Raw genomic sequence first — 11,950 nt, 5'->3', positions numbered from 1 at the left:
TTCCCAGGCATGAGTGAGGAAAACAGTTCTTTCTACTCAGTTTCTAAAATGGATGTGGAATCCCAGCCCTCTTTCCTACTAGTAAATGATCCTACCACTTGTTTTTGCCTCTTCCACGAGGGTCTGGAAATCAAAATGAGAACTCAGTTGTACCGATTCCACTAGCACACAGAACTTAACTGACATGTGCCTCATGATTATTTTTCTATATATAGGGGTTTAAAGAAAAAGGAAAAACTTTATAGCATAATAGCATTTCAAGGGACTTGGGTTCTTTTCCTGGGAGATGCACTCTCTAAAGACCCCAGTTGTATGGCCCTGACATTCTTAGTGAGTTCAGCATGAAATCTGTTTTTCTTTTTTTTCTTTTTCTTTTTTTTTTTTGTATTTTTTCTGAAGCTGGAAACGGGGAGAGATAGTCAGACAGACTCCCGCATGCGCCCGACCGGATCCACCCAGCACGCCCACCAGGGGGCAACGCTCTGCCCCTCCGGGGCGTCGCTCTGTTGCGACCAGAGCCACTCTAGCGCCTGGGGCAGAGGCCAAGGAGCCATCCCCAGCGCCCCGGCCATCCCCGCTCCAATGGAGCCTCAGCTGCAGGAGGGGAAGAGAGAGACAGAGAGGAAGGAGAGGGGGAGGGGTAGAGAAGCAGATGGGCGCTTCTCCTGTGTGCCCTGGCCGGGAATCGAACCCGGGACTTCTGCACGCCAGGCCGACGCTCTACCACTGAGCCTACCGGCCAGGGCTGAAATCTGTTTTTTAACATAAGGCCAGGGCAGCTACAAAGGGCGTGGCATGTGGCATTCTTGGGCCCCACCCACATGACCAACTCAGAGATTCTAGCTTGCTGGAAAACAACTTTAAAAGGTAGTGTATTTTCCTGTGTATAAGATGCACCTTAATTTTGGGTCCTGAAATTTGAAAAAAAGTGTATTACATAAAAATTGAACTCAAGTGTTTTATTGTTTGTTTTGGGGGGTTTTTTTTTGACGGGGACAGAGAAAGAGGGACAGATAGGGACAGACAGAAAGGAAGGGAGAGAGATAAGCATCAATTCTTTGTTGTGGCACTTTAGTTGTTCATTGATTGCTTTCTCATATGTGCCTTGACCGGGGGCTACAGCAGACCAAGTGACCCCTTGCTCAAGCCAGCGACCTTGGGCTCAAGCTGGTGAGCTTTGCTCAAACCTGATGAACCCACACTCAAGCTGGTGGTGACCTTGGGATTTCAAAGCTGGGTCCTCTGCATCCCAGTCTGACACTCTATCCACTGCGCCACTGCCTGGTCAGGCTGAACTCAAGTTTTCATCATGAAATTCATACAACTCCTCATCACTGGCAAAACTCCCATTCACTAGCTTGTCCTCATCTATGTCTGATGAGAATCACTGTCTTCATATATTGCCTCATCCTCAGTTCCCTCTAGCAGGGGTCTCCAAACTTTTTACACAGGGGGCCAGTTCACTGTCCCTCAGACCATTGGAGGGCTGCCAAATACAGTGGTCCTCTCACTGACCACCAATGAAAGAGGTGCCCCTTCCAGAAATGCAGTGGGGGCTGAATAAATGGCCTCAGGGGGCCGCATTGCGGCCCACGGGCCATAGTTTGGGGACGCCTGCGTCTATGGCATTTGAAATGCCACAACCACTGTATAAGACGCACCTAGTTTTTACACCCCAAATTTTTCAGAAAACAGTACATCTTGTACATGGAGAAATATGGTAATTTCCTATTTTCATTTCTGGGTGGAAAGGAATTGGTTGGGAATTATGACAGAAAACTTAGAAAGCAGGAAGCATTAAAAAGTTTGGGCCTAGCCTGACCTGTGGTGGTGCAGTGGATAAAGCATTGACCTGGAACGCTGAGGTCACCGGTTCAAAACCCTGGGCTTGCCTGGTCAAGGCACATATGGGAGTTGATACTTCTTGCTCCTCCCCCTTTCTCTCTCTCTCTCTCTCTCTCTCACTCTCACTCTCTCTCCTCTCTAAAATGAATAAATAAAAAATTTTTTAAAAGTTTGGCCTGACCAGGCGGTGGTGCAGTGGATAGAGCGTCAGACTGGGATGCGGAGGACCCAGTTTTGAGACCCCATGGTCACCAGCTTGAGCGTGGGCTCATCTGGCTTGAGCAAAAAGCTCACCAGCTTGGACCCAAGGTCTCTGGCTCGAGCAAGGGGTTACTCGGTCTGCTGAAGGCCCGCGGTCAAGGCACATTTGAGAAAGCAATCAGTGAACAACTAAGGTGTCGCAACGAAAAACTGATGATTGATCTTCTCATCTCTCTCTGTCCCTGTAAAAAAAAAAGGAAAAAAAGGAAAAAAAAAGTTTGGGCCTAGAACAAAATTATTTTATCCTGTAATTAAGGTGAAATTTTGATGGAAGATATGTCACTTTATCTACTTGTCTTAAACTTTTTAAATCCCTTTTATAAAAAATACAGTGTAAATAATAGGATGTGATAGTGAAAACAGTATTGAGCAACCCCTTTGAAACAATTGTAAGATACAGCCCCTTATAGGGAGCTGACAGTTTAGTGGGGAAACTGACAGGTGACACAGGAGACTGTTCAGAGAAACAGTCCATGTGGGCTAGACTAGTGAGGGTCAGTCAAGCTCTGAGGAGGTGGTGGGACTAGAGGTGAATATGGCAGATGGGTAGGACTGAGATGAGGAGGTGACCCCAGGAGCCAAGGACAACCTGAGTGAAGGCCAGGGGCTCATGTGGATCAGTGTTGGGAGACTGAAAAGATTTTCCAAATACGTACTAATGTGGTGAGTAAGGTAGGTACTCGTTATAAGGGCACTTGAAAGCCGAGCAGAAAAACAAGGAGATGGCATATTTTTTTCCACAGCGTGTTAATGATCTGACTAAAGTTGCCTTTCAATGAAGCATGTATTAGTTAAAATGAATCTGACATTGCCTGACCTGTGGTGGCGCAGTGGATAAAGTGTCAACCTGGAATGCTGAGGTCACTGGTTTGAAACCCTGGGCTTGCCTGGTCAAGGCACGTACAGGAAGCAACTACTACAAGTTGATGTTTCCCGCTTCTCCCCTCTCTCTTCCTCTCTCCCCTCTATCGAAAAATAAATCAGTAAGTTAAAAAAAAAACTTTTTTTTTAATCCTGCTTCATAAAATGCTAATTGTAAGCACCATTCCAAAGTACCTCGGAAGTAATTTACTTCCCTGGAGGAAGGTGGTTAAGTTCTGGGACAGTTATTACTAACCTAGGAGGAAGGGCTTCCGTGCCAGGGAGATTCCGCACAGGGAGCAGGGAAGCTGATGGCACGGTCCCCTCCAGAGTCCGTGACACGTAGGTGTTATTTAACTCAGCAACTCTGCCTCCCAGGAGACCTGACTAACCCGACCACAAAGCTGTTAGAGTATTTAGATTGTCCAGTTTGGGCTCCTTAAAGGGAAATAAACTTATGGGACAGCTCACCCTAGGTTGCAGGGTAGGAGATGGTGTATCTACTCCCAACAGCCTAGAGGCCCTTTCAGAAGCTGGTCCCTCTACTCCTTTATTTATTTGTTTTAATATTCTTTTTTTTTTTTTTTAGACGTATTATGTGAATTGGCAATGATAGGACAAACATTTAAATGAATCAGTTTTTGTTTTTGTTTTTGTTTTTTTACAGAGAGAGTCAGAGAGAGGGATAGATAGGGACAGAAGGAACAGAGAGATGAGAAGCATCAATCATCAGTTTTTCGTTGCGACACCTTAGTTGTTCATTGATTGCTTTCTCATATGTGCCTTGACCGTGGTCCTTCAGCAGACTGAGTAACCCCTTGCTCGAGCCAGAGACCTTGGGTCCAAGCTGGTGAGCTTTGCTCAAACCAGATGAGCCTGTGCTCAAGCTGGTGACCTCGGGGGTCTCAAACCTGGGTCCTCCGCATCCCAGTCCAACGCTCTATCCACTGCGCCACTGCCTGGTCAGGCGACAGTAAAATCTTGAACATTTCTCTTAATATTTTTTCTGATATGTTTCCTTAGCCAAGCAAAACAAAAACAAATGGGGCTACATCAAATTAAAAAGTTTTTGCATAGCAAAGAAAACATTCAACAAAATGAGAAGACAACTCACTGAATGAGAGAACATATTCACCAATGATACATCTGATAACTAGTTAATATCCAAAATTTATAAAGAGCTCAACACACACACACACACATCCAAATAAAAAATGCACAAAGCACCTGCACAGACACTTCTCTAAAGAGAACACACAGATGGCCAACAGACACATGAAAAGATGCTCAACATCACCAGTCATCAGAGAAATGCAAATTAAAACCACCATGAGCCTGACTAGGCGGTGGCGCAGTGCATAGAGCATCGGACTGGGATGCGGAAGACACCGATTCGAGACCCTGAGGTCACCAGCTTGAGCGCAGGCTCATCTGGTTTGAGCAGGAGCCCACCAGCTTGAACCCAAGGTTACTGGCTCCAGCAAGGGGTTACTCGGTCTGCTGTAGCCCCCCGGTCAAGGCACATATGAGAAAGCAATCAATGAACAACTAAGGTGTTGCAACACGCAATAAAAAACTAATGATTGATGCTTCTCATCTCTCTCCGTTCGTTCCTGTCTGTCCCTGTCTATCCCTCTCTCTGACTCTCTCTCTCTGTCTCTGTAAAAAATAAATAAATTAAAAAAAAAAAAAACCCATGAGATACCCCTTCTTACCTGTCACATGGCTATAATCAACAAATCAGCAAGTGCGGCTTGTCTCTTAAAGCAGAGGTTCTGAAGTGCTAGTCATAATCTTCCAGGGTGGTTTATAAAATGCTGATTCCTGGGCCCTGCCTCTGGAGATTCTAATTTCACTGGTGGGAAGTGGGGCCTCTAAGAATCTGTATTTTCAAAAGCTTTCCTGGTGCTTCTGGTGTATAACTTGGTTTGTGAAACTACAAAGTGACGTATAGTGTGTTTAAAACTGGTTCATTTAGCCTGACCAGGTGGTGGCTCAGTGGATAGAGCGTCAGACTGGGATGCGGAGGACCCAGGTTCTAGACCCCAAGGTCGCCAGCTTGAGCGCAGGCTCATCTGGTTTGAGCAAAGCTCACCAGCTTGAACCAAGGTTGCTGGCTCGAGCAAGGGGTTACTTGGTCTGCTGAAGGCCCACAGTCAGGGCACATATGAGAAAGTAATCAATGAACAACTAAGGTGTCTCAAAGAAAAACTGATGATTGATGCTTCTCATCTCTCTCCATTCCTGTCTGTCTGTCCCTATCTATCCCTCTCTCTGACTCTCTCTCTCTGTCTCTGTAAAAAAAAAACCCCAAAACAAACTGGTTCATTTAAATGTTTGTCCGATCATTGCCAATTCACATAATACATCTATCAACCTAGCCTACTTCCCTTTCTCTAAGAATTGCCATCACTCAGTGCCCTGCTAAATGGAGGGGCCCAGCCTCTGTGTTCACATAACCTGCGTGGCCCTTGCTCACCCTGCTACCACTGACTTAACCAAAAATGGAGTTCTGGGCCAAATTAGGTCAATAAGATTTTCTCTCCAGGAATCTGGAACTGGGACCAAGCCTAGAAGTCTGTCAGGAGTAGGCACCAACTGAGAATATTTTAGTACTAAGAAATCCATTCTCCACCAAATGTTCATTAATAAATAGTCTAACTTAAAAGGAGAAAATAAGAAGCAGATGTGCAGAAGTGTAAATAAGAGACCCAGAGATGGAGGATAGTCTTAGTTCCCGACTTCCACTTCCCTGTACCCACTTCTGAAAGAGATCCATTTTGCCTGACCAGGTGGTGGCACAGTGGATAGAGCGTAGGACTGGGACACAGAGGACCCAGGTTTGAAACCCCAAGGTCACTGGCTTGAGCGCGGCCTCACTGGTTTGAGCATGGAGTCACAGGCTTATATGTGGGATCATAGACATGACCCCATGGTCACTGGCTTGAAGCCCAAGGTCGCTGGCTTGAACAGGGGTCACTTGCTCTGCTGTAGCCCCCTGGTCAGAGCACATATGAGAAGGCAATCAATGAACAACTAAGGTGCCACAACAAAGAACTGATGCTTCTCATCTCTCTCTCTTCCTGTCTGTCCCTATCTGCCCTTCTCTCTGTCTCTCTCTTTATCTCTGTCATACACACATGTGCTCATGGTTAGGAAGAATAAACATCATTAAAATGTCTATATTACCCAAAGCAATTTATAAATTCAATACAATACCGATTAAAATACCAATGACATACTTCAAAGATATAGAACACATGTTCCAAAAATTTATATGGAACCAAAAGAGAACACGAATAGCCTCAGCAATCTTGAAAAGGAAGAATAAAGTGGGAGGTATCACACTTCCAGATATCAAGTTATACTACAAGGCCATTGTACTCAAGACAGCCTGGTACTGGCATAAGAACAGGCATATAGATCAATGGAACAGAACATAGAAGCCAGAAATAAACCCACACTTTTATGGACAACTGATATTTGACAAAGGAGGTAAGAGCATACAATGGAGTAAAGACAGCCTCTTCAACAAATGGTGTTGGGAAAATTGGACAGCTACCTGCAAAAAAATGAAACTAGACCACCAACTTACACCATTCACAAAAATAAAATCAAAATGGATAAAAAACTTAAATGTAAGCCGTAAAACCATAAGCATCTTAGAAGAAAACATAGGCAGTTAAGCTCTCTGACATCTCTCGCAGCAATATATTTGCCGATTTATCTCCACGGGCAAGTGAAATAAAAGACAGGATAAACAAATGGGACTATATCAAACTAAAAAGATTTTGCACAGCTAAAGACAATAAGAACAGAATAAAAAGACAAACTACACAATGGGAGAACATATTTGACAATACATCTGATAAGGGGTTAATAACCAAAATTTATAAAGAACTTGTAAAACTCAATACGAGGAAGACAATCCAATCAAAAATGGGTGAAAGAAATGAATATACACTTCTCCAAAGAGGACATACAGATGGCCAATAGGCATATGAAAAAATGCTCAACATCACTAATCATTAGAGAAATGCAAATTAAAACCACAATGAGATATCACCTCACACCAGTCAGAATGGCACTCATCAACAAAACAACACAGAATAAGTTCTGGTGAGGATGTGGAGAAAAGGGAACCCTCCTGCACTGCTGGTGGAAATGCAGACTGGTGCAGCCACTGTGGAAAACAGTATGGAGATTCCTCAAGAAATTAAAAATCGAACTACCTTTTGACCCAGCTATCCTACTTTTAGGAATATACCCCAAGAACACCATAGCACTGTTTCAAAAGGAGTAATGCACCCCCATGTTTGTAGAAGCATTGTTCACAATAGTGAAGATCTGGAAACAGCCCAAGTGTCCGTCAGTGGACGAATAGATTAAAAAGCTTTGGTACATATATACTATGGAATACTACTCAGCCATAAGAAATGATGACATCGGATCATTTACAATAACATGGATGGACCTTGATAATATTATACGGAGTGAAATAAGTAAATCAGAAAAAACTAAGAACTATATGATTCCATACATAGGTGGGACATAAAATTGAGACTCAGAGACATGGACAAGAGTGTGGGGGTTACGGGGTGAGGGGGAGGAGAGGGAGGGCACAAAGAAAACCAGTTAGAAGGTGACGGAAGACAATCGGACTTTGGATGATGGGAATGCAGCATAATCAAATGTCAAAATAACCTAGGGATGTTTTCTCTGAACATATGTACCCTGATTTATCAATGTCACCCCATTAAAATTAATTTTTTAAAAAGCAGACATCAAATGAAAAAAAGATCCATTTTACCTCCTGCTCTTGGAGACTAAAAGTTACTCTTTCAGTAAATTGCTCTGTTTGAATAAGTCTGTTATTAATAATTAAAGAAACTGAGACTTAGATAACTTAAACTAGTACTCTGTAGCATGTAAAGAAGCAGTCCTCTGTCCTGCATTCATTTTTTTAATCTTTATTTTTATTTTTTCCATTGATTTGAGTGAGAAAGGAAAGAGGTAGGAAGGGAGAAATAGAGCAAGCAAGAGAGAGAAGCATCAACTCACCATTCCACTTAGTTGTTCCATTTGGTTGTGTACTCATTGATTGCTTCTCATACATGCTGTCACTGGGGGTAGCCCCATGACCTTGGTGTGCTAGGATGATGCTTTTTCCACTGAGTCCCCTGCCAGGGCTATCTTGTAGTCTTATAGTCCGATTCTAAATAGTCCATTTCCTACATGACTTTCTGGTCTTGTCCAGCCACTTTCCATTTGCTGAGACAAAAATTACATTCCTCCCATCAAAAAAGAATCACTTTTTTGTTGTTGTTGTTGTTGTTGTTTTTTGTATTTTTCTGAAGCTGGAAATGGGGAGGCAGTCAGACAGACTCCCGCATGTGCACGACCGGGATCCACCCAGCACGCCCACCAGGGGCGACGCTCTGCCCACCAGGGGGCGATGCTCTGCCCCTCCGGGACGTCGCTCTGTCTCGACCAGAGCCACTCTAGCCCCTGGGGCAGAGGCCAAGGAGCCATCCCCAGCGCCCGGGCCATCTTTGCTCCAATGGAGCCTCTGCTGCGGGAGGGGAAGAGAGAGACAGAGAGGAAAGAGAGGGGGAGGGGTGGAGAAGCAGATGGGCGCCTCTCCTGTGTGCCCTGGCCAAGAATCGAACCCCGGCCCTGGACGGTTGGCTCAGCGGTAGAGCGTCGGCCTAGCGTGCGGAGGACCCGGGTTCGATTCCCGGCCAGGGCACACAGGAGAAGCGCCCATCTGCTTCTCCACCCCTCCGCCACGCTTTCCTCTCTCTCTCTCTTCCCCTCCCACAGCCAAGGCTCCATTGGAGCAAAGATGGCCCGGGCGCTGGGGATGGCTCTGTGGCCTCTGCCCCAGGCGCTAGAGTGGCTCTGGTTGCAACATGGCGACGCCCAGGATGGGCAGAGCATCGCCCCCTGGTGGGCAGAGCATCGCCCCCTGGTGGGCGTGCCGGGTGGATCCCGGTGGGGCGCATGCGGGAGTCTGTCTGACTGTCTCTCCCTGTTTCCAGCTTCAGAAAAATGAAAAAAAGAAAAGAAAAAAAAAAAAAAGAATCGAACCCGGGACTTCCGCACGCCAGGCCGACGCTCTACCACTGAGCAAACCGGCCAGGGCCAAAAAAGAATCACTTTGGCCTGGACAGATAGCTCGGCTGGTTGGAGCATCATCCCAAAAGGTAAAGAGTGCTGGTTCGATCCCCGGTCAGGGCACATACAGAAACAGATAGATGTTTCTGTCTCTTTCTTAACTCCTTCCTCTCTTTATAAAATCAATAAATTAAAAAAAAACTTTTCTTTTTTAAATCATAAGCAGGAAAGATACCATGGTTGAATCATTTCCTTGATTTCTGTGGAAAGGGAAACTAGCCGATAAATCTGGTATCTGATTTTCCCCAATCCATAGTCACATAGCCCACTACTTCCTCTTTATTGGAGTAGAATATTAATAGCAAAATAGTAATAAAAATAAAATAACAGTAATAAATAAATTAGAAAATGTTTAGCCTGACCTGTGGTGGCACAGTGGATAAAGCGTTAATCTGGAAACGCTGAGGTTGCCGGTTCAAAACCCTGGGCTTGCCTGGTCAAGGCACATATGGGAGTTGATGCTTCCAGTTTCTCCCTCTCTTCTCTCTCTCTCTCTCTCTCTCTCTCTCTCTCTCCCCTCTCTATAATGAATAAATAAAATCTTTGAAAAAAAATTAAAAGAAAATGTTTGGACAATGTTAAAAGATTTTTGTATTTGCCCGGCTGGTGGTAGCGCAGTGGCTAGAGCAATCCTGGGGTTGCCAGCTTGAGCTAGAGGTCACTGGATCCATCCCCAGTCAAGGCATGTATGAGGAGCAATCAATGGATGCAAAACAATGAGTTGATACTTCTCCTTTTCTTTTCTCTCCCCCTCTCCCTTCCTCAAAATAAATAAGATTTTTATATTTGATCCTCTCAACAACCCTATAGCCAAGTATATACAATAGGCAAGGACAGTGTTATTAGCCCATTTCTTATTTGAGAAAGCTAAGCCCAAAAAATTAAATTCATTCATTTATCAAATATATATTGTGTCTATTATATGCCAAGAATATACTTTCATGCTCTCAGGAGCTTAAATTCTAGCAGGGAAGGCAAACAAGCAATCACCATAAGGTGACGTGGGTTAAGAACACATTCAAGCCCTGGCTGGGTAGCTCAGTTGGTTAGAGTGCCATCCCAATATGCCAAAGTTTGGATTCATCCCGGCACATAGAAGAATCAACCAGTGAATGCATGGATATGTAGAACAGCAAATCCATTTCTCTCTCAAATCAATCAATAAAAATAAAACACATTAAGAACAGGACAGGACTGCCTGAGTGAAGGTTTCTGTCCCTAGTGGCTTTAGCAATGCCCACAGTTGCCTAATTCGTTCATGATGAGACTCTTAAGAAAAAAGCTGAGGTACTGGATGAAATTACTGGAGGGGAGTTTGCTTCTTTAGTATCCCTCACCCTACTTCAAACCCAAAGTGCTCAACACTTAACAGGTGTTTGTTATTCTCATTCTTCACCCAAAAGAATGGCTCCTCTCATCTGTTTCCTAACTCAGTGTACTGCAGCGCCGCCAGATGTGCAGGTACCCCTCCTCTCCTCTCGCCTCCCACTTTCAAGTAGTAGGTACTACCAGCTCTCTTCTTTATGCTCCCCATGCGCCTTGTTGGCGACTTTTTTCCAGCCATCATTTGTTACTTAGGCCTTTGCAACAGGTTAATATCCAACTTCTCAGCTTCTACCCCTCCCTACCGGTGATGTCTTATTTACAAATCTTATAATGCCATTCCAGTACTTTAAAAGTCATGGTCCTCTATCTTTGAAGATGATAAAATTCAAAACCTTTAGCATGACTCAAATCTTTTTGCAAGGTGGCAAATGCCTCTGCACATTTTATTCTAGCTTCCCTGTATGATCCTGCTCCCTCTTGTAGGGGAACTGTTTACTTCTTGTCCCTCAAAGAACAATTCGAATGTCTACCCTCTTTTTAAAGTCTTACCTGAATCCCTAGGTACTCCTTCTGCTAGAATTCATCACATTGTCTTGTAATCAATCATTTGTTCACATATCTATCTATCTCTACCATAAAGCTGTGAACCCATGACCATGGGGGTGGGAGGAGCAACGAACACACAGTGTCTTCCTCCACACCTAGAGAATGTCTGGCACGGAAAATAGCCAATGTTGAACGAGGGAGGGAATGACTAAATAGGCTCCGCAATGTTCTTAGGGACTACTACAGAAGGTGCAAGGGGCCTTCCTTGTCACTGAACTCCACTCAGGTGCTGTGCCTCTTCTCCCCTGCCCTCGTGCCCAGCACTAAGTCTGTGCCTGTGCAGGAATGTGCCCTTCAAGCAAAACACAGGCAAGTAGGAGAGACGGAGAGCCTGAGCTCTATAATTTTAAGGGTGGATCCTCATTCACCTCTGGAATAGTTACAAATGTCTGGGATTAAATACAACGATTTTAAGTACAATATTCTCACCAATGTCCCTGCGAAAAGAGAGTTGGGCTGGGACCCTTGGGAAAACCTCCAGACGATTAGGGGGCAAATCATTTTATCGCACTGGCAAAATTTTCCCATTTAAACAGCAAAAGTTTGCCGGGATTGTGGGCTCTAAATATGTGTACATTGATTCAACCTATTTTCGAGGTGTGAAACAACGAAAACCACACCGAATAGGTTCTACTAGCAGCTGAGGGATCCAGACATCTTTCCTGAATCCCTAGAAGGCCCAATGGGGCGGCTCTAAGACTCTCCCTACGGCCCCTTCCCCTCCTGGGACAAAGATGTTCAGCAAGGCCACTCGAGCCCCGCCTCCTGGCGTCTGCCGGGCTTCGGCGGGCGGGGCCCGCCACGTGGAGCGAGGGCCCAATTCTCAGAAGGCGTCTACGCCGTTTCCGCGGCGCAGCCCGGGGCTGAGCCCTAG

This window comes from Saccopteryx bilineata, chromosome 7 (genome assembly GCF_036850765.1).
Source record: "Saccopteryx bilineata isolate mSacBil1 chromosome 7, mSacBil1_pri_phased_curated, whole genome shotgun sequence".
Classification (NCBI taxonomy): Eukaryota; Metazoa; Chordata; class Mammalia; order Chiroptera; family Emballonuridae; genus Saccopteryx; species Saccopteryx bilineata.
The sequence above is the reverse complement of the archived record's forward strand: the minus strand, read 5'-3'. Positions refer to the sequence as shown.